At 44.9% G+C, this 26,293-nt stretch overlaps 1 pseudogene; it reads left to right on the forward strand.

Annotated features, from left to right (window-relative positions):
- Nucleotides 1-26,293, forward strand: part of LOC138357297 (uncharacterized) — a 130,356-nt pseudogene that overhangs the window by 370 nt on the left and 103,693 nt on the right.

Consider the following 26,293-nt stretch of genomic DNA (forward strand, 5'->3'; position numbering starts at 1 on the left):
AGCATCGGCACTGATTCCTGGCCATAAGACATGCTCTGTTAGTAGTTTCTGAGAAGCACATACTCCTGGGTGTGTTAGGGATTGAAATGAGGAGAATATTTTCCAGCGAAACAGGGCAGTTTCGCTGGAAACTGGGAAAGTTTCGCAGAAATGTAGGTCCTAAGAGCGCTGGTCTGGGAGGTGTCACATATTATACTACCGCAACCTTCCATGGGAATCTCGATGAACCGGCGAGCTGTCAGATTTTCGTAATCGCTGCAGATTAGGGACTTCCTGTTGGGCCTTACTGATTACAAAATAGTCCATCTGGGCCAGGTTTTGCACAACCTGGTTTATGATGAGTCAAGACAGTGCATTGACTACGATGTTGTTAGTTCCTTTGACATGGCAGATATCCGAGGTAAATTGGGAGATAAATCCCAGGTGGTGGGCTACTCGAGGGGAGTGAGAATCACCCTTAGCCGTCAGTGTATATGTGGGGGTTTGTGGTCTGTGAGGATGTAGAAGTCCCGCCCCTTGAGGAAGTGCCGGAAATGTTGGATGGCTGTGGAGACGGCGAGCAGTTCCCTATCGAAAATGCTATATTTCTCTTCAGTGGATGTCAGGCATGCTGAAAAGAATGCAATTGTGCGCCATTCTTCTTCACAGAGCTGCTATCTGTAGTACAGGACTATTAGCCGTGGTGGAAGCGTCGGTAGAGAGATTGGTGGGAGCTTCAGACACTGGATGCGCGAGCAAGGTGAATTCCGCCAGCTTGTGTTTTATGTCGGTGAATGGTGCGTCTACCATTGCACTCCAAAGGAAGACGGAACGGTTGTTTTCGACCACGTATGAGGTCTTATAAGTGTCGCAAGATGTCGGAACAATGTGGCATGAATCGATGATTAGAGTTCACTACTCCAAAAAATTCTTGCAACTTCTTTGGTGTGGATGGGCGCAGGAATTCCTTGATTGCCTCGATTTTTTTCTAGTAGTTGGATCCTTGCTGCTGACACACGGTGTCCCAAGAAATCTAGCACTGGAACGTGGAAAATATACTTCTCAGAGTTAAGCTGCAAGCCGAAGTCACACAGACGGGTGAGAAGGAGCCGGAGGTGTAGCAGATATTTTGTTGGTGATGTACTGGCCACCAATAGATCATCAATGTAGGCGTAGCAAAAAGGATGAAACTTTACTACTTGGTCGATGAAGCGTTGGAATGCATTCCATAGACCAAAAGAAATCCAGACGAAATCAAACAGTCCAAAAGGTGTTGCGATCGATCGCTGTTTTCGGAATATCTACTGGTTCCACCGGGATCTGGTGAAATGCCTGCAAAAGCATAAATTTCGAAAAAACGGTTGCATTGCTCAATCCCTGGGAGAATTCCTGGATGTGTGGTATTGGGAAGCACTCCGGCAGAGTACGCACGTTGAGAGCCCTGTAGTCTCCGCAAGGGCGCCAAAAAACCATGGATTATTCCTGCCTTCTGTAGCTTATTGAATTCAGCACCGGCTATTGTCAATCGTTCCAGTGCCAAGCGGCGTGGTCTGGCGAAGGTAGGTGCTCCCGATGTACTAATGAAGCGTAATCGTATGTTGCACTTCTGGTTGAGAGCTGGTAGGTTGGATCACATCTTTGAATTCATCCAGGAGTGCTTGAAGAATCGGAGCTGCGACTGGAGTGATGCTGGTAACCTGTGTCGAGGTACTAGAAGAGGCATGAAGTACTGCACCTGCGAGATTCACAATAAGCCGATGGAGCTGCAGGAAATCCCATTCAAGAATGGGTTGCTCCACATCCGCCAAAAGGAAAGTCCACGAAGAGCGACCCAGAGAGGTGAAATCGAAAACCAGGGCTCGGATCTCATACTTATGGACAGACGTACCATTGGCAGCACGTAAGTCCGAACCATGAGTGTGTGGGTTGATATGACCTTGAGGGAGGTAATACACTAACTGCTGCACCTGTGTTTGACCAAGGTGGGGGGGGGGGGGGGAAGCCAATACACTAGATGCTGCACCTGTGTTTGACCAGGGGTTGGGTGGGGGGAGACGAGGCAATACATTAACTGCTGCACCTGTGTTTGACCAAAGGGGGTGGAGGCAATACACGAGCTGCTGCACCTGCGTCAACGAGGAAACGGCGTTTGGTTATGACGTCAGATATGTAGAGTAGTGCAGTGTTTGAAATGGCCGCTACTGGCCGTTAACAGTCCCCGCTGAAGTAGTTTCCCGACCAGGAACAAGAAGCCCTAAAGTTGCAGGCCTGGTGTCCGAATATCAGGTGGTATGAACAAGGCTCTCCTCGGTTTCCTCGTGGTTGCCAAGGGCCTGATGCTGGATTCTTGTGGTACTTCCTTCCTGGGCGGAAGAAATGCTGGTTCTAGAGGATGTTTTTGCAATTGTTTGGCAGAGGATGCATTCCGTCTGGCTGGGTTCAGTCTCCCAGTTGCATCTGTAAGCTAAACGATAATTACTCGCTTCTCGATTGCTTATGTGATCGGACCACACCTCATCGTCTTCCAAAGTTGGAAGGAATGTTAACTGTAATTAGGTAAATGGTTTGAGTTTCATCATCAGTGCTAATGAGAGTTGTGCTATTCTCATTAAGATAATGAGTTTGGAGCACGTATATTATTATCTTAATCTACTTGCTACAGATTCCTAGCAGTATATCAGTATAAATGAACAGTACTGGTATAGGCAGAGTAGGGAATGGACGTTCATAAGGTCCAGCCCTGTGTTTTGCGCTCGTTGCCCGTGGTGTAATTGGACTTACTGCAGTTACAAAGATTACTAGCCGCTCTGGGACATACACACCAGGTATGTCTGAAACTTGGTTATCACCTGCATTGGTAAATTAAAGTGCCATTTGTAGCCTTGTTGCTGGCCTGCAAGGGGAAGGCTCTTGATCAGGCCTCAAGCCTGATCAAGGTTTAGGCGTGTTGGGTCTAAACCAAAGGTGTGTCAGGTACCCGAAAATAGCTCTTGCGCTATATTGCCGCTGAACCGTGATTGACTTGACTTCGATCGAAGACCCTAGTGACCATAACACAATGCAGCCTCCGTTCATTGTAGATACTTTGAGACATGCCTCTCCCACTTCTACATTAGTTGATGTGTAGTAGTGCTTTCACGATTGAGGGTGGTTATAAACTTTAATTACAAAACTGTGTGGATCAATACACATCAATAGAGTCAGGCAGAGTGCCAGAGTTTTGGAAAGTTGCTAATGTGATAACAGTTTTTAAGAAAGAACATAACATAAGAACAAAGGCAACTGTAGAAGGCCTATTGGCCCATACGAGGCAGCTCCTATTTATAACCACCCAATCCCACTCATATACATGTCCAACCCGCGCTTGAAACAATCGAGGGACCCCACCTCCACAATGTTACGCGGCAATTGGTTCCACAAATCAACAACCCTGTTACTGAACCAGTATTTACCCAAGTCTTTCCTAAATCTAAAGTTATCCAATTTATACCCATTGTTTCGTGTTCTGTCTTGTGTTGATACTTTTAATACCCTATTAATATCGTTAGTTAACACTAAATCTATAATATTATTTTCCCGTGTTGGTTCCTTAATGTGTTGCATAGGCCTCCTGGTTGCTGGACTGATCATCCAGGCTGTTGGACGCGGCTGCTCGCAGCCTGACGTATGAGTCACAGCCTGGTTGATCAGGTATCCTTTGGAGGTGCTTATCCAGTTCTCTCTTGAACACTGTGAGGGGTTGGCCAGTTATGCCCCTTATGTGTAGTGGAAGCGTGTTGAACAGTCTCGGGCCTCTGATGTTGATAGAGTTCTCTCTCAGAGTACCTGTTGCACCTCTGCTTTTCGACGGGGGTATTCTGCACATCCTGCCATGTTTTTGGTCTCATGTGATGTTATTTCCGTGTGCAGGTTTGGGACCAGCCCCTCTAATATTTTCCACGTGTAAATTATTATGTATCTCTCCCGCCTGCGCTCAAGGGAGTACAGATTTAGGCTCTTTAGTCGGTCCCAATAGTTTATATGCTTTACTGAGTGGATTCTAGCAGTAAAGGATCTCTGCACACTCTCTAGGTCAGCAATTTCTCCAGCTTTGAAAGGGGCTGTCCTCTGGTTCTCCTCAGTACACTCACATTAGTTCTCCTTGGCGTAGCTCTGGTTCTTCTGAGGTGTGCTCCGGTTGCCCTGAGGGAAATCCCTGAGGGGAGCCCTGAGGGAAGCTCGTGAAGGGAGCCCTGGTTCTTCTGAAGGGAGTTCCGATTCTCCTTAGGAGGCTGTGATTCTCCTGAGGAAGCTTTAAATCTCCACAGGGAGCTTTGTATCTCATGAGAGAGCTATGGTTCTCCAGAGGGAACTCTGGTCCTGAAGGAGCTTTGGTTCTCCTGAGGGAGCGCTAATTTACACGAGGGAGCTCTAACCTATCAAACCCAGTACCAGATATTATCTTCCTTGGAGACTTCAATCTACCCGTTTAAAATGGAGAATAGTAAACAATAACATTATAGTAGGAAATCAACCTGGAAATAACCAACCACAGGTCAGAGAACTACTGAGATTCTCTGACAAATTCTCGCTCAGTCAACAGATTACAGAGCCAACTAGGAACGAAAACATGCTGGACCTGATATTCACGAACAATGAGGAGCTAATCAGAGACATTCCTGTCTCAGACATTACGTACTCGGACCACAAGATCATTGAAGTGCAAATTAACATTAATAACGGTAGTAGGCCCAGGAGAAACAACAAGCGAGAAGGGTTATTCAGTAAATTCAATTTAATAATATAAGGATAGACCGAGAGAAAATAAACAGGAAACTTACAAACGTTCATTGGAAAAATATTCTAAGTAATAAAAATCCTACACAGGGAATAGATAAACTGACTTCTGAAGCATATGAAATCTGTCTGAAACATGTTCCTTTCAGGAATGCCAGAAAGAGGTCCAATGTAGAAAGAGAACGCAGACGACATTACAAAAGAAGGAAGAAATTAACGGAAATGCTTAAGCAGACACGACTCTCCATACAAAGAAGGAATAATTTAAACAGGGAGATTGAATAAATCGAACAGAGACTGAAGCATTCATTTCAGGCTGAAGAAAGGCAACTAGAACAGAAAGCAATTAAAGAAATAAAGAAAAACCCAAAATATTTCATCACATACGCAAAATCAAAAGCAAAAACCACTACCAGTATTGGACCTATTCGAATTAGTGAAGCTTCATACACTGAGGATGACAAAGAAATTGGCGAAATCCTAAAAAAGCAGTATGAGGACATGTTTAGCACTCCGGTACACAGTATGAAAGTGGAAGATCCGGACAACTTTATGCATGATATCCAAACCCCTGTAAATATAACTGATATCAACACGAGCGTAACAGATTTTGAAAGAGAAATGGACAATATGCCCATGCACTCAGCCCCAGGTCCAGACTCATGGAAATCAATATTTATAAAGAACTGCAAAGTGCCAGTAGCACAGGCACTCAGTATAGTGGAGGAAGAGCTTGGACACGGGAAAAACACCAGATGCGATTAAAGCAGCAGACATAGCCCCTATACATAAGGGAGGAAGCTAAGCATTCACAAAGAATTATAGACCCGTTGCGCTAACGTCCCACATAATAAAAGTATTTGAGAGAGTGATCAGAAAACCAATGACCTCCACAATCCAGGCCAACATGGATTTAGAGCAGGAAGATCATGCTACTAACAGCTACTTGACCATTACGACAAAATCACTGAGGCATTAGAAGAAAAAGAGAATGCAGATGTTGTATACACAGAATTTGCACAGGCATTCGACAGATGTGACCATAGAGTGATAGCACACAAAATGAGATCAATGGGAATAACTGGTAAAGTAGTACGCTGGATACTCATTTCCTGTCGAACAGAACACAAAGAGTAACAGTCAATCAAATAAAATCGAGTCCAAGCGCAGTTAAAAGCTCTGTATCTCAAGGTAGAGTCATTACACCACTACTGGTCCTTATTCTCATATCAGATATAGACAAAAATGCAGTCACCGCTTTGTGTCATCCTTTGCAGATGACACAAAATCAGCATGAAAATTACCCCTGCTGAAGACATTGAAAAACTACAAGCAGATATTAACCAAGTTTTCGACTGAGCAGCATAAAATAACATGATGTTTAGCAGTGATAAATTCCAGGTACTCAGGTACGGCAAAAATGCGGATCTGAAACATAATACAGGGTACAAAACACAATCAAATATGCCCATAGTAGGAAAACCGCATGTCAAGGATTTGCGAATAATGATGTCCGACGACCTAATGTTTAGGGAGCATAACCAAGCAAATATTGCGACAGCCAGAAAAATGATAGGATGGATTACGAGAACTTTCAAATCCAGAGATCCCATCACAATGGTTGTACTCTTCAATTCACTTGTGTTGTCCCGTCTCGAGTACTGCCCAGTACTTTCTTCCCCCTTCAGAGCAGGAGAGATTGCTGAAAAAGAGAGAATCCAGAGAACATATACGGCACGCTTAGACGCGATAAAGCACCTAAATTATTGGGGTCGTCTCAAGGCTCCCCAAATGTACTCATTAGAAAGGAGACGAGAGAAATACCAAATAATATACACCTGGAAGATACTGGAGGCCCAAGTACCAAATCTACACAGTAAAATAACAACGTACTGGAGTAAACGATATGGAAGAAAATGTAGAATAGAACCAGTGAAGAGCAGAGGTGCCATAGGCACAATCAGAGAACACTGTATAAACATCAGAGGTCCGCGGTTGTTCAACGTCCTCCCAGCAAGCATAAGAAATATTGCCGGAACAACCGTGGACATTTTCAAGAGGAAACTAGATTTATTCCTCCAAGGAGTGCCGGACCAACCGGGCTGTGGTGGGTATGTGGGCCTGCGGGCCGCTCCAAGCAACAGCCTGGTGGACCAAACTCTCACAAGTCAAGCCTGGCCTCGGGCCGGGCTTGGGCAGTAGAGGAACTCCCAGAACTATCAAGCAGGTATTAATTATCACAAGGGAGCTCTCGCTCTCTGAGGACGCTCTAGTTCTTGTGAGGGGACTCTACTTCTAATGAGGGGGACTCTAGCTCTCTCGAGGGAGCTCCGTTCTCCTGTCGCAACATTGATTCTCTTGACGGGAGTTCCCATAGTCCTCAGGGGAGCTGCATTTCTTCTGAGCGAGTTCTCGTTCTCTCGGCGGAGCTGTGGTTATACTGAGGCAACTCTGGTATGCTGAGGTGAGAGAAGCTCTGGTTCTCCTAAAGCAGCTCATGTTCTCCATAGGGATCTACGGTTCTCCTGAGTGGGCTCTGGATTTTATCATGGAGCTATGGTTCTCCTGGGGCAAGCAATGTTTTTCATGATTGTATATCTGGTTCTCCTGAATTAGCTCTTGCTCTCCTGTGAGAGCCCTGGTTCTCCTTAGGAAGCTCTGATCTCCAGAGGTGGCTCTTGTTCTCCCGACGGAGCTCTGATACGCCTGAAGGCGCTCTACTTATCTTGAGGGAGCTCTAGTTCTCCAGAGGGAGCTCTGATTTTCTTGTGTTAGCTCTAGTTCTCCAGATGAAACACTAGTTCACCTTAGGCAGCTCTAGTTCTCCATATAGAGCTCTACTTCTCATTAGCGTACTCTGTTTATCCAGATGGAGCCCTAGTTTTCCTGAGGGTACCCTATTTTTATAGATGAAGCATTAATTCCCCTGTGAGAGCTATCCTTCTCCTGTGAGAGCTCTCCATCTCCTGTGAGAGCTCTCCTTCTCCTGTGAGAGCTCTCCTTCCCCTGTGGGAGCTTTCCTTCCCCTGTGGGAGCTCTCCTTCTCCTGTGAGAGCTCTCCATCTCCTGTGAGAGCTCTCCTTCTCCTGTGAGAGCTCTCCTTCCCATGTGGGAGCTCTCCTTCCCCTGTGGGAGCTCTCCTTCTCCTGTGAGAGCTCTCCTTCTCTTGTGGGAGCTCTCCTTCCCCTGTGGGAGCTCTCCTTCCCCTGTGGGAGCTCTGCATCTCCTGTGAGAGCTCTCCTTCTCCTGTGGGAGCTCTCCTTCTCCTGTGAGAGCTCTCCTTCTCTTGTGGGAGCTCTCCTTCCCCTGTGGGAGCTCTCCTTCCCCTGTGGGAGCTCTCCTTCCCCTGTGGGAGCTCTCCTTCCCCTGTGGGAGCTCTCCTTCCCCTGTGGGAGCTCTCCTTCCCCTGTGGGAGCTCTCCATCCCCTATGGGAGCTCTCCTTCTCCGGTGGGAGCTCTCCTTCTCCTGTGAGAGCTCTCCTTCTCTTGTGGGAGCTCTCCTTCCCCTGTGGGAGCTCTCCTTCTCTTGTGGGAGCTCTTCTTTCCCTGTGGGAGCTCTCCTTCTCTTGTGGGAGCTCTCCTTCCCCTGTGGGAGCTCTCCTTCCCCTGTGGGAGCTCTCCTTCCCCTGTGGGAGCTCTCCTTCTCTTGTGGGAGCTCTCCTTCCCCTGTGGGAGCTCTCCTTCTCTTGTGGGAGCTCTCCTTCCCCTGTGGGAGCTCTCCTTCTCTTGTGGGAGCTCTCCTTCCCCTGTGGGAGCTCTCCTTCTCTTGTGGGAGCTCTCCTTCCCCTGTGGGAGCTCTCCTTCCCCTGTGGGAGCTCTCCTTCCCCTGTGGGAGCTCTCCTTCTCCTGTGGGAGCTCTTCTCCTGTGGGAGCTCTCCTTCTCTTGTGGGAGCTCTCCTTCCCCTGTGGGAGCTCTCCTTCTCTTGTGGGAGCTCTCCTTCTCTTGTGGGAGCTCTCCTTCCCCTGTGGGAGCTCTCCTTCCCCTGTGGGAGCTCTCCTTCCCCTGTGGGAGCTCTCCTTCCCCTGTGGGAGCTCTCCTTCTCCTGTGGGAGCTCTTCTCCTGTGGGAGCTCTCCTTCTCTTGTGGGAGCTCTCCTTCCCCTGTGGGAGCTCTCCTTCTCTTGTGGGAGCTCTCCTTCTCTTGTGGGAGCTCTCCTTCCCCTGTGGGAGCTCTCCTTCCCCTGTGGGAGCTCTCCTTCCCCTGTGGGAGCTCTCCTTCTCCTGTGGGAGCTCTCCTCCTTTGGGAGCTCTCCTTCTCTTGTGGGAGCTCTCCTTCTCCTGTGGGAGCTCTCCTTCCCCTGTGAGAGCTCTCCTTCCCCTGTGGGAGCTCTCCTTCTCTTGTGGGAGCTCTCCTTCCCCTGTGGGAGCTCTCCTTCCCCTGTGGGAGCTCTCCTTCTCCTATGAGAGCTCTCCATCTCCTGTGAGAGCTCTCCTTCCCCTGTGGGAGCTCTCCTTCCCCTGTGGGAGCTCTCCTTCTCCTTTGGGAACTCTCCTTCCCCTGTGGGAGCTCTCCTTCTCCTGTGGGAGCTCTCCTTCTCCTGTGGGAACTCTCCTTCTCCTGTGAGAGCTCTCCTTCTCCTGTGGGAGCTCTCCTTCCCCTGTGGGAGCTCTCCTTCTCCTGTGGGAACTCTCCTTCCCCTGTGGGAGCTCTCCTCCTGTGGGAGCTCTCCTTCCCCTGTGGGAGCTCTCCTCCTGTGGGAGTTCTCCTTCTCCTGTGGGAGCTCTCCTTCTCCAATGGGAGCTCTCCTTCTCCTGTGGGAGCTCTCCTTCTCCTGTGGGAGCTCTCCTTCTCCTGTGGGAACTCTCCTTCTCCTGTGGGAGCTCTCCTTCTCCTGTGGGAGCTCTCCTTCCCCTGTGGGAGCTCTCCTTCTCCTGTGGGAACTCTCCTTCTCCTGTGGGAGCTCTCCTTCTCCTGTGGGAGCTCTCCTTCTCCTGTGGGAACTCTCCTTCTCCTGTGGGAGCTCTCCTTCTCCTGTGGGAGCTCTCCTTCCCCTGTGGGAGCTCTCCTTCTCCTGTGGGAACTCTCCTTCTCCTGTGGGAGCTCTCCGTCCCCTGTGGGAGCTCTCCTTCTCCTGTGGGAGCTCTCCTTCCCCTGTGGGAGCTCTCCTTCTCCTGTGGGAGCTCTCCTCCTGTGGGAGTTCTTCTTCTGTAAGAGCTCTCCTTCTCCAATGGGAGCTCTCCTCCCCCTGTTTGTGCTTCGGTTCTCGTTAGGGAGCTCTGGTTCTCCTGTTGCATGTCTGCTTCTTCTGAGGAAACTCTGGTTTTCCTAACGGAGGTCTGGTTCTCTTGAGGGCGTTCTGGATCTCCTGAGGAAGATCTGGTTCTCCTTAGATAGTTCTGGTTCTAATGATGGAGGTCTGGTTCTCGTGAGGGAGCTCTGGTTCTCCTGAGAGAGCTCTGGTTCTCCTGAAGGAGGTCTGGTTCTCTTGAGAGAGCTCTGGTTGTCCTGAGGGAGGTCTGGTTCTCCCGTGGGAGCTCTGATTCTCCTGAGGGAGCTCTGGTTCTCCTAAGGGAGGTCTGGTTCTCCCAAGGGAGCTTTGGTTCTCTTGAGGGGATGTCTGATTTTTGGGAGGTGAGTTCCAATTGCCTTAAGGATATTTTTTTTGTTTTCTGTTGAGTGGAATTCTGGTTTCCCCGAGAGGAAGCTCTAATTCTTATGAGGGGAGCTGTGGGTCTACTAAGAACAGCAGTTGTTCTTATGAGGGGAGCTGTGGGTCTACTAGGAACAGCAGTTGTTCTTATGAGGGGAGCTGTGGGTCTACTAAGAACAGCAGTTGTTCTTATGAGGGGAGCTGTGGGTCTACTAAGAACAGCAGTTGTTCTTATGAGGGGAGCTGTGGGTCTACTAAGAACAGCAGTTGTTCTTATGAGGGGAGCTGTGGGTCTACTAAGAACAGCAGTTGTTCTTATGAGGGGAGCTGTGGGTCTACTAAGAACAGCAGTTGTTCTTATGAGGGGAGCTGTGGGTCTACTAAGAACAGCTGTTGTTCTTATGAGGGGAGCTGTGGGTCTACTAAGAACAGCAATTGTTCTTATGAGGGGAGCTGTGGGTCTACTAAGAACAGCAGTTGTTCTTATGAGGGGAGCTGTGGGTCTACTAAGAACAGCAGTTGTTCTTATGAGGGGAGCTGTGGGTCTACTAAGAACAGCTCTTGTTCCCTTCTTCACAGTAACCAATAATTGTTAGCCAGAGTGTTCTCTTATTATATTTCATTAACCAAATAATATTTCAATATTGATATATATTATATATTTTAGAGAAGTTTTTGTTGATGTTGTTGTTGAAGTTGAATATATTAAACTTTTCTCGTCCATTTTTCTATATACTGGAGAAAAGACGAAAAGATGTGAACATTATGTATCCACTGTAACAGTATAGTTATAATACATATTAACAATATATGTCATATCGTAACCTCTGAAGTAAGTGCAGTTATGTGACATATAATGTGTTGTTTCTTACATTAAAATCCACTGTAGCAGGTGTAGTTATATGACATAGTTACTGCCCAACCCGTTCTCGCACTTGCTTATAGTCAATATCGGCTTATTTAATAAGTGCATATGTGACATACTAATTGATTGTGAATATTTTAGTTTTCCTTGAAAAGCTTCATAGAAAACACCGACCTCACCTAACCTTCTTAGTGTGTTAAGATAAGCATCTTATTGCTTCTTAATTACAATTATTACTTAACCTATACCGTTGAAACTACGCAGGACAGTGCCTGCGTAATTTCTTATATGGAAATAAGAAGGAATTAAAACACATTTCAGAAGTTTTGTCCAATATAGGAAATAACCTGTTTAGGAAACTGGCTATACCGGTAGTGATGTTGCTGTGACGTTGTAGTGATGTTGTGAAGTTGTTGTGATGTTATTGTGATGTTGTGATTTTGATGTTGTTGTGATGTGATGCTGTTGTGATGTTGTAATGTTGATGTGATCTTGTTGTGACGTTGTAGTGATGCTGTGATGCTATTGTGATATTGTTGTGATTCTGTAGTTATGTGATATTGTTGTGATTCTGTAGTTATGTGATGTTGTTGTGATTCTGTAGTGATGTGATGTTGTTGTGATATTGTAGTGATGTTGTTGTGATGTTGTAATGATGTGATATTTTTGTGATGTTGTGATATTGTTGTGTTGTTGTTTTGATGTAATGTTGTGATCTTGCTGTGATGTTATAGTGATGTTATAGTGATTTTGTTGTAGTGATGTTGTTGTGATGTTGTGATCTTGTTGTGATGTTGTGTTTTTGTTGTGATGTTATTGTGATTGCTGTGATCTTTTTGTGTTGATGTAGTGATGCAGTTGTAGTGATGATGTTTTGATGTTGTGATGGTGTAGTGATGTTGTGACGTAGTGATGTTAGAATGTTGTTGTGATATTGTTGTGATGTTGTTGTGATGTGATGTTGTGTTGTTGAAGTGATGTTGTTGTGATGTTGTAGTGATGTTGCTGTGATGTTGTTGTGATGTTGTTTGTGAAGTTGTAATGATGTTGAGTTGTTGTGATGTTGTAGTTATGTTGTGATATTATTGTGATATTGTGTCTTGTACAGGCAGGTGAGGATCATGGCGGGATTGAACTTGTTGACTCTCCTGGTGATGGCGGTTGTCTTTGGCACTCAAGCGCTGGGTGAGTACATGCTGATGTGCCGCTGGCACTCAAGCGCTGGGTGAGTACATGCTGATGTGCCGCTGGCACTCAAGCGCTGGGTGAGTACATGCTGATGTGCCGCTGGCACTCAAGCGCTGGGTGAGTACATGCTGATGTGCCGCTGGCACTCAAGCGTTGGGTGAGGACATGCTGATGTGCCGTGTGGGAAAATCTGGCTCCCAAATATTAATAATAATTATCATAAATTATTCGAAGGACCATCGATTAGAAAAAGGAAATAAAATTGGAGAACCAGTGCCTATGGATCTCTTATTAGCAATGTAACTGAAATCTAATAATATAGAATAATGAAATGTAGTTTACTGTAAATATAGAGCCAAATCCCTCCACACACTTTAGGGGGTTAATTAGTACAGCGAAATTAATGCATTTCAAGTACAAAATAATGAGATGCTTATGCGCATCATATATAAATCTCATGGATAAATAATAATAGACCTATGTTATTAATATATCAATTGATGCTACTTAAAACTAACTACAAACAACATTGACAGCTTAGCTGTAAGTTTAAGGGGTAGTACGCATCCCGTAGGCTCCTAAACTCATCACCGTGCAACCTGCTAGAATGGGTTACTCCGGGAACACGTGATCGTCGTGAAAGATATCATCATCTTGCTTGTGTTGGTACTCCAGCTGAAAGACGATTCACATGTAAAATCTATTTGAGAATATATCATTTCTCAAGTATTCATAGGAATTTAATGTGAATAGCTGAGAGGGAAAGCGACTCACAGGTTTGGTGTTGTGGTCCCGCATCCTAACGACACATTGTCCTATATAAAAAGTTTAATGCAGCTACAAAAAACGAAATAAGGAACAAACTAATGTGCCGATCACGGTGTCTGTGAAGTAATGAAGCTGCCTCGTCTTGCTGGTGTCCGTAGGAACATGAATGGCTCTCTATGAAGACGATTGTTTGGTCAGCTTCCAGACACTCTCCTCAAAATATGGCGTCGCTTGGCGTTCTCTTCTTTTTCTCGGGGTAGCTTGCGCATGCGCAGTCGTGCTACGGCGCATTTAAAATTTTCTATGTTTTATTTAATTTCCCGAATTAATAGTACGAAGGTGTATCAGAAACTGTATAGAATTAATAGTCTTTTTGACAATATATATAAATTCGTAATAATTAGATAAACGTTGCTCAATATGAGAGAGTGCTGGATATAAATTCCGTTATATGTGAATGCTGGATGACAATTCGAAATTACATAAAATATTTCCCGCTAATAAACAATATTAATTAAAATGAAGATAAATTTTTTATCAGCTTTAATTCGCTGAGCATATTCGTGACAATATGATTAGAAAATAATAATTCTCATTAAATAATGTGAAATAAAGAGAACTTAAAGCAATTCTCTTTCAACATGTGAGCTGATACAACTGACCAGAATTTCTGAGGAAATGACGCGTTATTGCACGTTAATTAACTAAACTCATTATGGCTAAGCAATGTGTTAGTAGAGTTAGTAAATTATATTAAAGTGTAAGAATGGTTTCTTAAAGTACTGAATATTAGTAATAAAGTGTTTAAAATTTCCAACATGCTGCTGGCACTCAAGTGCTTGGTGAGTACATGCTGATGTTAGAAAAATAAGTGTACACTTGGTGTTGGATTGAGGACTCTCAACCTCATCAAGGTTATCACAATACATTACACACCAACCTTCACTTAGAGTATAGTTTACCCGTGAGGTGATGAGGTAAACCCAGTAGCCGGGTGTACCTCATGTTGTTAATTAGTGCCAGACCTGTTGTTAGTGAGAGTAGCCAGATCTGTTGTTAGTGAGAGTTGCCAGATCTGTTGTTAGTGAGAATAGCCAGACCTGTTGTTAGTGAGAGTAGCCAGATCTGTTGTTAGTGAGAGTTGCCAGACCTGTTGTTAGTGAGAGTAGCCAGACCTGTTGTTAGTGAGAGTAGCCAGATCTGTTGTTAGTGAGAGTTGCCAGATCTGTTGTTAGTGAGAATAGCCAGACCTGTTGTTAGTGAGAGTAGCCAGATCTGTTGTTAGTGAGAGTTGCCAGATCTGTTGTTAGTGAGAGTAGCCAGATCTGTTGTTAGTGAGAGTAGCCAGATCTGTTGTTAGTGAGAATAGCCAGACCTGTTGTTAGTGAGAGTAGCCAGATCTGTTGTTAGTGAGAGTTGCCAGATCTGTTGTTAGTGAGAGTAGCCAGATCTGTTGTTAGTGAGAGTTGCCAGATCTGTTGTTAGTGAGAATAGCCAGACCTGTTGTTAGTGAGAGTAGCCAGATCTGTTGTTAGTGAGAGTTGCCAGATCTGTTGTTAGTGAGAGTAGCCAGATCTGTTGTTAGTGAGAGTAGCCAGATCTGTTGTTAGTGAGAATAGCCAGACCTGTTATTAGTGAGAGTAGCCAGATCTGTTGTTAGTGAGAGTTGCCAGATCTGTTGTTAGTGAGAGTAGCCAGATCTGTTGTTAGTGAGAGTTGCCAGATCTGTTGTTAGTGAGAGTAGCCAGACCTGTTGTTAGTGAGAGTAGCCAAATCTGTTGTTAGTGAGAGTAGCCAGACCTGTTGTTAGTGAGAGTAGCCAGACCTGTTGTTAGTGAGAGTTGCCAGATCTGTTGTTAGTGAGAGTTGCCAGATCTGTTGTTAGTGAGAGTAGCCAGACCTGTTGTTAGTGAGAGTTGCCAGATCTGTTGTTAGTGAGAATAGCCAGATCTCTTGTTAGTGAGAGTAGCCAGACCTGTTGTTAGTGAGAGTTGCCAGATCTGTTGTTAGTGAGAGTAGCCAGACCTGTTGTTAGTGAGAATAGCCAGACCTGTTGTTAGTGAGAGTAGCCAGACCTGTTGTTAGTGAGAGTAGCCAGACCTGTTGTTAGTGAGAGTAGCCAGACCTGTTGTTAGTGAGAGTAGCCAGACCTGTTGTTTGTGAGAGTAGCCAGATCTGTTGTTAGTGAGAATAGCCAGACCTGTTGTTAGTGAGAGTAGCCAGACCTGTTGTTAGTGAGAGTAGCCAGACCTGTTGTTAGTGAGAGTAGCCAGACCTGTTGTTAGTGAGAGTAGCCAGATCTGTTGTTAGTGAGAGTTGCCAGATCTGTTGTTAGTGAGAGTAGCCAGACCTGTTGTTAGTGAGAATAGCCAGACCTGTTGTTAGTGAGAGTAGCCAGACCTGTTGTTAGTGAGAGTAGCCAGACCTGTTGTTAGTGAGAGTAGCCAGACCTGTTGTTAGTGAGAGTAGCCAGACCTGTTGTTAGTGAGAGTTGCCAGATCTGTTGTTAGTGAGAATAGCCAAACCTGTTGTTAGTGAGAGTAGCCAGACCTGTTGTTAGTGAGAGTAGCCAGACCTGTTGTTAGTGAGAGTAGCCAGACCTGTTGTTAGTGAGAGTAGCCAGATCTGTTGTTAGTGAGAGTTGCCAGATCTGTTGTTAGTGAGAGTTGCCAGATCTGTTGTTAGTGAGAATAGCCAGACCTGTTGTTAGTGAGAGTAGCCAGGTCTGTTGTTAGTGAGAGTTGCAAGATCTGTTGTTAGTGAGAGTAGCCAGATCTGTTGTTAGTGAGAGTTGCCAGATCTGTTGTTAGTGAGAGTTGCCAGATCTGTTGTTAGTGAGAGTAGCCAGACCTGTTGTTAGTGAGAGTAGCCAGACCTGTTGTTAGTGAGAGTAGCCAGATCTGTTGTTAGTGAGAGTAGCCAGATCTGTTGTTAGTGAGAATAGCCAGACCTGTTGTTAGTGAGAGTAGCCAGAACTGTTGTTAGTGAGAGTTGCCAGATCTGTTGTTAGTGAGAGTAGCCAGATCTGTTGTTAGTGAGAGTTGCCAGATCTGTTGTTAGTGAGAATAGCCAGACCTGTTGTTAGTGAGAGTAGCCAGATCTGTTGTTAGTGAGAGTTGCCAGATCTGTTGTTAGTGAGAGTAGCCAGATCTGTTGTTAGTGAGAGTAGCCAGATCTGTTGTTAGTGAGAATAGCCAGACCTGTTATTAGTGAGAGTAGCCAGATCTGTTGTTAGTGAGAGTTGCCAGATCTGTTGTTAGTGAGAGTAGCCAGATCTGTTGTTAGTGAGAGTAGCCAGACCTGTTGTTAGTGAGAGTAGCCAGACCTGTTGTTAGTGAGAGTAGCCAGATCTGTTGTTAGTGAGAATAGCCAGACCTGTTGTTAGTGAGAGTAGCCAGACCTGTTGTTAGTGAGAGTAGCCAGACCTGTTGTTAGTGAGAGTAGCCAGACCTGTTGTTAGTGAGAGTAGCCAGATCTGTTGTTAGTGAGAGTTGCCAGATCTGTTGTTAGTGAGAGTAGCCAGACCTGTTGTTAGTGAGAATAGCCAGACCTGTTGTTAGTGAGAGTAGCCAGACCTGTTGTTAGTGAGAGTAGCCAGACCTGTTGTTAGTGAGAGTAGCCAGACCTGTTGTTAGTGAGAGTAGCCAGACCTGTTGTTAGTGAGAGTTGCCAGATCTGTTGTTAGTGAGAATAGCCAAACCTGTTGTTAGTGAGAGTAGCCAGACCTGTTGTTAGTGAGAGTAGCCAGACCTGTTGTTAGTGAGAGTAGCCAGACCTGTTGTTAGTGAGAGTAGCCAGATCTGTTGTTAGTGAGAGTTGCCAGATCTGTTGTTAGTGAGAGTTGCCAGATCTGTTGTTAGTGAGAATAGCCAGACCTGTTGTTAGTGAGAGTAGCCAGGTCTGTTGTTAGTGAGAGTTGCAAGATCTGTTGTTAGTGAGAGTAGCCAGATCTGTTGTTAGTGAGAGTTGCCAGATCTGTTGTTAGTGAGAGTTGCCAGATCTGTTGTTAGTGAGAGTAGCCAGACCTGTTGTTAGTGAGAGTAGCCAGACCTGTTGTTAGTGAGAGTAGCCAGATCTGTTGTTAGTGAGAGTAGCCAGATCTGTTGTTAGTGAGAATAGCCAGACCTGTTGTTAGTGAGAGTAGCCAGAACTGTTGTTAGTGAGAGTTGCCAGATCTGTTGTTAGTGAGAGTAGCCAGATCTGTTGTTAGTGAGAGTTGCCAGATCTGTTGTTAGTGAGAATAGCCAGACCTGTTGTTAGTGAGAGTAGCCAGATCTGTTGTTAGTGAGAGTTGCCAGATCTGTTGTTAGTGAGAGTAGCCAGATCTGTTGTTAGTGAGAGTAGCCAGATCTGTTGTTAGTGAGAATAGCCAGACCTGTTATTAGTGAGAGTAGCCAGATCTGTTGTTAGTGAGAGTTGCCAGATCTGTTGTTAGTGAGAGTAGCCAGATCTGTTGTTAGTGAGAGTTGCCAGATCTGTTGTTAGTGAGAGTAGCCAGACCTGTTGTTAGTGAGAGTAGCCAAATCTGTTGTTAGTGAGAGTAGCCAGACCTGTTGTTAGTGAGAGTAGCCAGACCTGTTGTTAGTGAGAGTTGCCAGATCTGTTGTTAGTGAGAGTTGCCAGATCTGTTGTTAGTGAGAGTAGCCAGACCTGTTGTTAGTGAGAGTTGCCAGATCTGTTGTTAGTGAGAATAGCCAGATCTCTTGTTAGTGAGAGTAGCCAGACCTGTTGTTAGTGAGAGTTGCCAGATCTGTTGTTAGTGAGAGTAGCCAGACCTGTTGTTAGTGAGAATAGCCAGACCTGTTGTTAGTGAGAGTAGCCAGACCTGTTGTTAGTGAGAGTAGCCAGACCTGTTGTTAGTGAGAGTAGCCAGACCTGTTGTTAGTGAGAGTAGCCAGACCTGTTGTTAGTGAGAGTAGCCAGATCTGTTGTTAGTGAGAATAGCCAGACCTGTTGTTAGTGAGAGTAGCCAGACCTGTTGTTAGTGAGAGTAGCCAGACCTGTTGTTAGTGAGAGTAGCCAGACCTGTTGTTAGTGAGAGTAGCCAGATCTGTTGTTAGTGAGAGTTGCCAGATCTGTTGTTAGTGAGAGTAGCCAGACCTGTTGTTAGTGAGAATAGCCAGACCTGTTGTTAGTGAGAGTAGCCAGACCTGTTGTTAGTGAGAGTAGCCAGACCTGTTGTTAGTGAGAGTAGCCAGACCTGTTGTTAGTGAGAGTAGCCAGACCTGTTGTTAGTGAGAGTTGCCAGATCTGTTGTTAGTGAGAATAGCCAAACCTGTTGTTAGTGAGAGTAGCCAGACCTGTTGTTAGTGAGAGTAGCCAGACCTGTTGTTAGTGAGAGTAGCCAGACCTGTTGTTAGTGAGAGTAGCCAGATCTGTTGTTAGTGAGAGTTGCCAGATCTGTTGTTAGTGAGAGTTGCCAGATCTGTTGTTAGTGAGAATAGCCAGACCTGTTGTTAGTGAGAGTAGCCAGGTCTGTTGTTAGTGAGAGTTGCCAGATCTGTTGTTAGTGAGAGTAGCCAGATCTGTTGTTAGTGAGAGTTGCCAGAATTGTTGTTAGTGAGAGTTGCCAGATCTGTTGTTAGTGAGAGTAGCCAGACCTGTTGTTAGTGAGAGTAGCCAGACCTGTTGTTAGTGAGAGTAGCCAGATCTGTTGTTAGTGAGAGTTGCCAGATCTGTTGTTAGTGAGAATAGCCAGACCTGTTGTTAGTGAGAGTAGCCAGATCTGTTGTTAGTGAGAGTTGCCAGATCTGTTGTTAGTGAGAGTTGTCAGATCTGTTGCTAGTGAGAGTAGCCAGATCTGTTGTTAGTAAGAGTTGCCAGATCTGTTGTTAGTGAGAGTAGCCAGATCTGTTGTTAGTGTGAGTTGCCAGATCTGTTGTTAGTGAGAGTAGCCAGATCTGTTGTTAGTGAGAGTTGCCAGATCTGTTGTTAGTGAGAGTAGCCAGATCTGTTGTTAGTGAGAGTTGCCAGATCTGTTATTAGTGAGAGTTGCCAGATCTGTTGTTAGTGAGAGTAGCCAGACCTGTTGTTAGTGAGAGTAGCCAGACCTGTTGTTAGTGAGAGTAGCCAGATCTGTTGTTAGTGAGAGTTGCCAGATCTGTTGTTAGTGAGAATAGCCAGACCTGTTGTTAGTGAGAGTAGCCAGATCTGTTGTTAGTGAGGGTTGCCAGATCTGTTGTTAGTGAGAGTTGCCAGATCTGTTGTTAGTGAGAGTAGCCAGATCTGTTGTTAGTAAGAGTTGCCAGATCTGTTGTTAGTGAGAGTAGCCAGATCTGTTGTTAGTGAGAGTTGTCAGATCTGTTGTTAGTGAGAGTAGCCAGATCTGTTGTTAGTGAGAGTAGCCAGATCTGTTGTTAGTGAGAGTTGCCAGATCTGTTGTTAGTGAGAGTAGCCAGATCTGTTGTTAGTGAGAGTTGCCAGATCTGTTGTTAGTGAGAGTAGCCAGATCTGTTGTTAGTGAGAGTAGCCAGATCTGTTGTTAGTGAGATTTGCCAGATCTGTTGTTAGTGAGAGTAGCCAGACCTGTTGTTAGTGAGAGTAGCCAGATCTGTTGTTAGTGAGAGTGGCCAGATCTGTTGTTAGTGAGAATAGCCAGACCTGTTGTTAGTGAGAGTAGCCAGATCTGTTGTTAGTGAGAGTGACCAGATCTGTTGTTAGTGAGAGTAGCCAGATCTGTTGTTAGTGAGAGTTGCCAGATCTGTTGTTAGTGAGAGTAGCCAGATCTGTTGTTAGTGAGAGTAGCCAGATCTGTTGTTAGTGAGAGTTGCCAGATCTGTTGTTAGTGAGAGTAGCCAGATCTGTTGTTAGTGAGAGTTGCCAGATCTGTTGTTAGTGAGAATAGCCAGACCTCTTGTTAGTGAGAGTAGCCGGATCTGTTGTTAGTGAGAGTAGCCAGATCTGTTGTTAGTGAGAGTTGCCAGATCTGTTGTTAGTGAGAGTTGCCAGATCTGTTGTTAGTGAGAGTTGCCAGATCTGTTGTTAGTGAGAATAGCCAGACCTGTTGTTAGTGAGAGTAGCGAGATCTGTTGTTAGTGAGAGTTGCCAGATCTCTTGTTAGTGAGAATAGCCAGACCTGTTGTTAGTGAGAGTAGCCAGATCTGTTGTTAGTGAGAGTTGCCAGATCTGTTGTTATTGAGAATAGCCAGACCTGTTGTTAGTGAGAGTAGCCAGATCTATTGTTAGTGAGAGTTGCCAGATCTGTTGTTAGTGAGAGTTGCCAGATCTGTTGTTAGTGAGAGTTGCCAGATCTGTTGTTAGTGAGAGTTGCCAGATCTGTTGTTAGTGAGAGTAGCCAGATCTGTTGTTAGTGAGAGTTGCCAGATCTGTTGTTAGTGAGAGTTGCCAGATCTGTTGTTATTGAGAGTAGCCAGATCTGTTGTTAGTGAGAGTTGCCAGATCTGTTGTTAGTGAGAGTAGCCAGATCTGTTGTTAGTGAGAGTAGCCAGATCTGTTGTTAGTGAGAGTTGCCAGATCTGTTGTTAGTGAGAGTAGTCAGATCTGTTGTTAGTGAGAGTAGCCAGATCTGTTGTTAGTTGGAGTAGCCAGATCTGTTGTTAGTGAGAGTTGCCAGATCTGTTGTTAGTGAGAGGAGCCAGATCTGTTGTTAGTGAGTAACCAGATCTGTTGTTTGTGAGAGTAGCCAGATCTGTTGTTAGTGAGTAACCAGATCTGTTGTTTGTGGGAGAAGCCAGACCTGTTGTTAGTGAGAGTTGCCAGACCTGGTGTTAGTGAGAGTAGCCAGGTCTGTTGTTAGTGAGAGCTGCCAGGTCTGTTGTTAGTGAGAGTTGCCAGGTCTGTTGTTAGTGAGAGTAGCCAGGTCTGTTGTTAGTGAGAGTAGCCAGACCTGCTGTTAGTGAGAGTAACGAGATCTGTTGTTAGTGAGAGTAGCCAGACCTGTTGTTTGTGAGAGTAGCCAGACCTGTTGTTAGAGTACAAAGACCTAGTATTGAGAGTGGACTGTTCTGTAGCTAATGAGAGATCTCCACATTTTTATCATCATACAACTGAAGATGCTTAATGCTGCCACATGATAATATTCAGTAGGTCTGTTATAAATATTAAAATTGCTGAATGATAAGACTTGAAGCACATTCTAGCACCAATCAATATGTTGTGACAGCTGCGTGAGTCCCTGTTCCGGCCTGCGACCAGATGAAGCAGCCGCCTGACGCAAGGTGCTCCCCCTTCACCTTCAAAGGTGAGGCAACTCCTCTCTTCATGTCCACGGCACCTCCAATGGTTTGTACACTTTCAAGAATCTACTTCTTTCCCCCATTACACCACTTTCAAAAAGTTAATGGACCCCAAGTATTTTGAGAATTCAGCCGAACAAAATGAAAAAAAGAACATAAAACAAAACAAAAAATATGTATACACATTTTTGTCATTAGAAGAACGTAAATTTCGTAATTTTTAAAACATGAATGAAATCATTTATATTCATGCTCTGACGTGGAGAAATATAGCAAGGAGTTACTTGGTCATCTGTGACAACTACCAGGACGTGTGAGTACGTCACTAGGGTTGTAGATTTCTGCTGTGAAATCCATGTTCATATTTGAATTTTCCTTTGTATTCGACAGAAAATATCTTCAGCCATGGAAAATTTAGGAAATTTATATTTCCCCCATAACTGTGTTGGAGATGAAGGAGAACAGGTGGTCAATATGATTGCAAACAATGCACGAATTTGATTTGGATGTGACGTGTTGGACGCGTCATTAATGCATACATCCCAATGTCGGTCGTTCTCCAATAAATTCAGAGCTTGACAGCTTGACATGCACTACGGAAAGTGGCATGTGTTACGCCGTTGACATATCCCATTGGCTGGAAAGACGTTGGACTAGGCACATTTACCAACAGCATGCGAAGAAAGAAGCTTTCATCCTGATTGGGATGCACGGTGTAGTCTGCCTATCGTAGTTTATTTAAATATGCCAAGTTGTCCGTCGACTCGCTCTCCTTGTTTGCGTTGTTCAAATGATTTTCTACTGGCATTCCATGTGTAATACATAGGCACTTCCGAATACAGCAGTGTTTTTGCAAAGGCGTCATTTTGACATAACGTGAAGAAAGCAGTTAACGTTGTAGCCGGTGGATTCATAGCTGTTTGTTGCACATTTGCAGCTGTGAAATAAACGTGTTGCCCATTTTCTGGTTTTCAAAACAAAAACAAAAAATACTAACGAAATATTTAAATTCAAACGCAGATCACTTGACACTCTCTCAATCTCGCACTGAAAAATAAGAACAGTTAAAAAAGACATAAAAACAATGAAAAAAGAAACAAATAAGCTGTACCCACGAAATGAACAGTCTGGTAAACAACACAGCTCAATTCAAACGCAACGTCATACAAAATAATTAAATAAAAATAAATAAAAATCTATGAAAATTCAATTTATCAATGCAATCGGAAACACTGAGATGGAATCGTAACATATTTTGTATATCGTGGGTTGCTCTTACGTACAACAGATGGAGCTGTTTTTTTTAAAAATGCATGTTTTTACCTTTTCACAGGTGTGGCATCTAAATAGTTGGTATATAAAAACATGCACGTATTCGAATGGAACTGTGTGTCAAAATTTTAAAGCAATCGGTCAAGAACTTTTGGAGATTACAGCGTGTGTTGCTCTTATGTCCTACAGATGGCACTGTTTAAAAAAAAAAACGTGTTTTTTCCTGTCACAGGCGAGGCATGTATATAATAGCTACATAAAAACACTCGCCGAATCGAATGCATAGTTGTATCAAAATTTCAAAGCAATCGGTAAAGAGGTTTCAAAGATTTCCCTCACATGAAAAACACCCGAAAAACAAGCTTTTAAAAAAAATATGTTTTTTTCCAGTCACAGACGTGACATCTATATAGGACGTATATAAAAACCCGCTTGGATGCAAAGGGAACGTTGTGTGAAAATTTCAAGGCAATCGGTGAAGAACTTTCGGAGATTAGCGATTTTGAACAAAAACGAACATTTACATTTTTATTTATATAAAAGATATCAGCTGGGTGCCGAGTTGGTTGAATGTCGTTACCACCTTGATAAATAATTGTTAAATGGTGTGGCCAGTCTAATACGGATGTTAACACAGGGTTATTAATAAAACTGTGAGCTGCTGCTCAAGAAGATCTGAATATTCTCACTTCAGTGTGAGGTATGGGACTCAATGTTGTGGGCAACTGACTATGGCCCACTAAAGCCACTTCATACATATTTATATTTATGCTTTAGCCTAGTAGGGGTGGTAATGTTTAATTAAACTGTAGTTGTAAAAAATGGAGTTAGGCAATATGAATGGCAGTCTGCTGACAGCCGTAACATTATTAATTGTATAGCCTAGCTCCTAACAATAATTCTTAATTAAGAGTATAATATTATCAGTGTTAGTAATTTGTTAGTTGAATTATACTGATTATATAAATCAGTAATTTATATTAAAATGTTGATCAATCCGGTTCGAAGTCAACCATAAAAGATGTGGGGAAATTCACTCTAACATATAATATTATTCAGAAATTTATTAGGACCATGAAGGAGGTTGGTACTGATACCAGTGATCTATGGATCTCAAATAATATCTTGATAATTAATTCAAAGAAATTAATTAAGATAAGTGGACTGCAAAACTTCAATTTAAATAGAGAAATTCCCTTACGCATCTTTTGGAGAGTAAATTCTATAATATTAGTCTATATATAGTAGAGAAAAATATAAATTTATCATCATAATTAATTAATGCACAGATAAATAAACTAACTACTGAATGGAAACGATTAAAGGCTTAGCTGCCAATGTGGAACGAAGATTGCGCCCAGCAGCCCTTATAACCAGTCTAATCCTTTCCGAATTGGGAATCTCTGGCGACACGTGACTCTACCGGCTGAATTACGTCTCCCTTGCAGTAGCTTCATGCTGAACTATGAATCACTTGTAATTTCCACGTAAAGAAATACATCTATATATTTACTCATGAAATCTAAGTGAATAGGGAATAAGAATACCACTCACGGGAGTTATGGGGTTGTTAAACTGCATAATGGCAAGACAACAACAAGATTATAAAAATGGCCAAATTAGCAAATCAGTGGTACTCTGCCTTGCCGGACATGGTGTCTCTAACATATGGGAGCTGTCGAATCGATCTGAAGCTCGTTATTGAATAAATGCTCCTCCATTTGATCGATGATAAAGATCAGCTTCAGAAGACCAACTGTAATGGCGGCTGTCTCTCCCAAGTCTCCTACTCACAAGTGTCGCGCGGGCCACCTAACGCCGAATGTTGGAAACTTTGGTATTAATTCGCAATATTTTATTCAATGTTCCGAATGAATGGAAACATTGCTGACGATAATTTACGCCATAATAACGTGCTTTATATAACAGCAGATTGTTTCTCACCGTGCAAATCATTTAACTTAATGACGTTAGATAGACGAGATATATTCGTAGTGGAAATTCAGTTCATCGTTTTGTTTACCCGTCAGCTGATCACAGCTGTATAAAACTATTTCCAGTAATCAGCTATATAATGTGCTACTAGAAATAAATCTATTCATGATTTATATTCTTTAATTAATAAACTCTGCAAGTTTAGGCTGGATTAAATTCGATTGGTAAATATGTGGAATTTATTCTCCCGGGCTGGTTAACAGATGCAATCCCAGGCATGAATTCTAGGAGAAAGCTGGCATTACTACTCCTCAATATAATAAAGTTAATATTGCTACACTCTTGGTTAGTAGTATTGTAAATTATATTCCTGGGTGCAATAAATTTATAATATTGCACTAGGGGTTAGCATTTGGATGTTGGAAATTTCCAACACCCTCGACAAACACTTGCCCCTCCACCGACCAACACTTGCCCCTCCACCGACCAACACTTGCCCCTCCACCGACCAACACTTGCCCCTCCACCGACCAACACTTGCCCTTCCACCGACCAACACTTGCCCTTCCACCGACCAACACTTGCCCCTCCACCGACCAACACTTGCCCCTCCACCGACCAACACTTGCCCCTCCACCGACCAACACTTGCCCTTCCACCGACCAACACTTGCCCTTCCACCGACCAACACTTGCCCTTCCACCGACCAACACTTGCCCCTCCACCGACCAACACTTGCCCCTCCACCGACCAACACTTGCCCCTCCACCGACCCACACTTGCCCTTCCACCGACCAACACTTGCCCCTCCACCGACCAACACTTGCCCCTCCACCGACAAACACTTGCCCCTCCACCGACCAACACTTGCCCCTCCACCGACCAACACTTGCCCCTCCACCGACCAACACTTGCCCCTCCACCGACCAACACTTGCCCCTCCACCGACCAACACTTGCCCCTTCACCGACCAACACTTGCCCCTCCACCGACCAACACTTGCCCCTCCACCGACCAACACTTGCCCCTCCACCGACCAACACTTGCCCCTCCACCGACCAACACTTGCCCCTCCACCGACCAACACTTGCCCCTCCACCGACCAACACTTGCCCCTCCACCGACCAACACTTGCCCCTCCACCGACCAACACTTGCCCCTCCACCGACCAACACTTACCCCTCCACCGACCAACACTTGCCCCTCCACCGACCAACACTTGCCCCTCCACCGACCAACACTTGCCCCTCCACCGACCAACACTTGCCCCTCCACCGACCAACACTTGCACCTCCACCGACCAACACTTGCCTCTCCACCGACCAACACTTGCCCCTCCACCGACCAACACTTACCCCTCCACCGACCAACACTTACCCCTCCACCGACCAACACTTGCCCCTCCACCGACCAACACTTACCCCTCCACCGACCAACACTTTCCCCTCCACCGACCAACACTTACCCCTCCACCGACCAACACTTTCCCCTCCACCGACCAACACTTTCCCCTCCACCGACCAACACTTGCCCCTCCACCGACCAACACTTGCCCCTCCACCGACCAACACTTGCCCCTCCACCGACCAACACTTGCCCCTTCACCGACCAACACTTTCCCCTCCACCGACCAACACTTGCCCCTCCACCGACCAACACTTGCCCCTCCACCGACCAACACTTGCCCCTCCACCGACCAACACTAACTCCTCCACCGACCAACAC

The sequence above is a fragment of the Procambarus clarkii genome, chromosome 77 (assembly GCF_040958095.1).
Source record: "Procambarus clarkii isolate CNS0578487 chromosome 77, FALCON_Pclarkii_2.0, whole genome shotgun sequence".
NCBI lineage: Eukaryota > Metazoa > Arthropoda > Malacostraca > Decapoda > Cambaridae > Procambarus > Procambarus clarkii.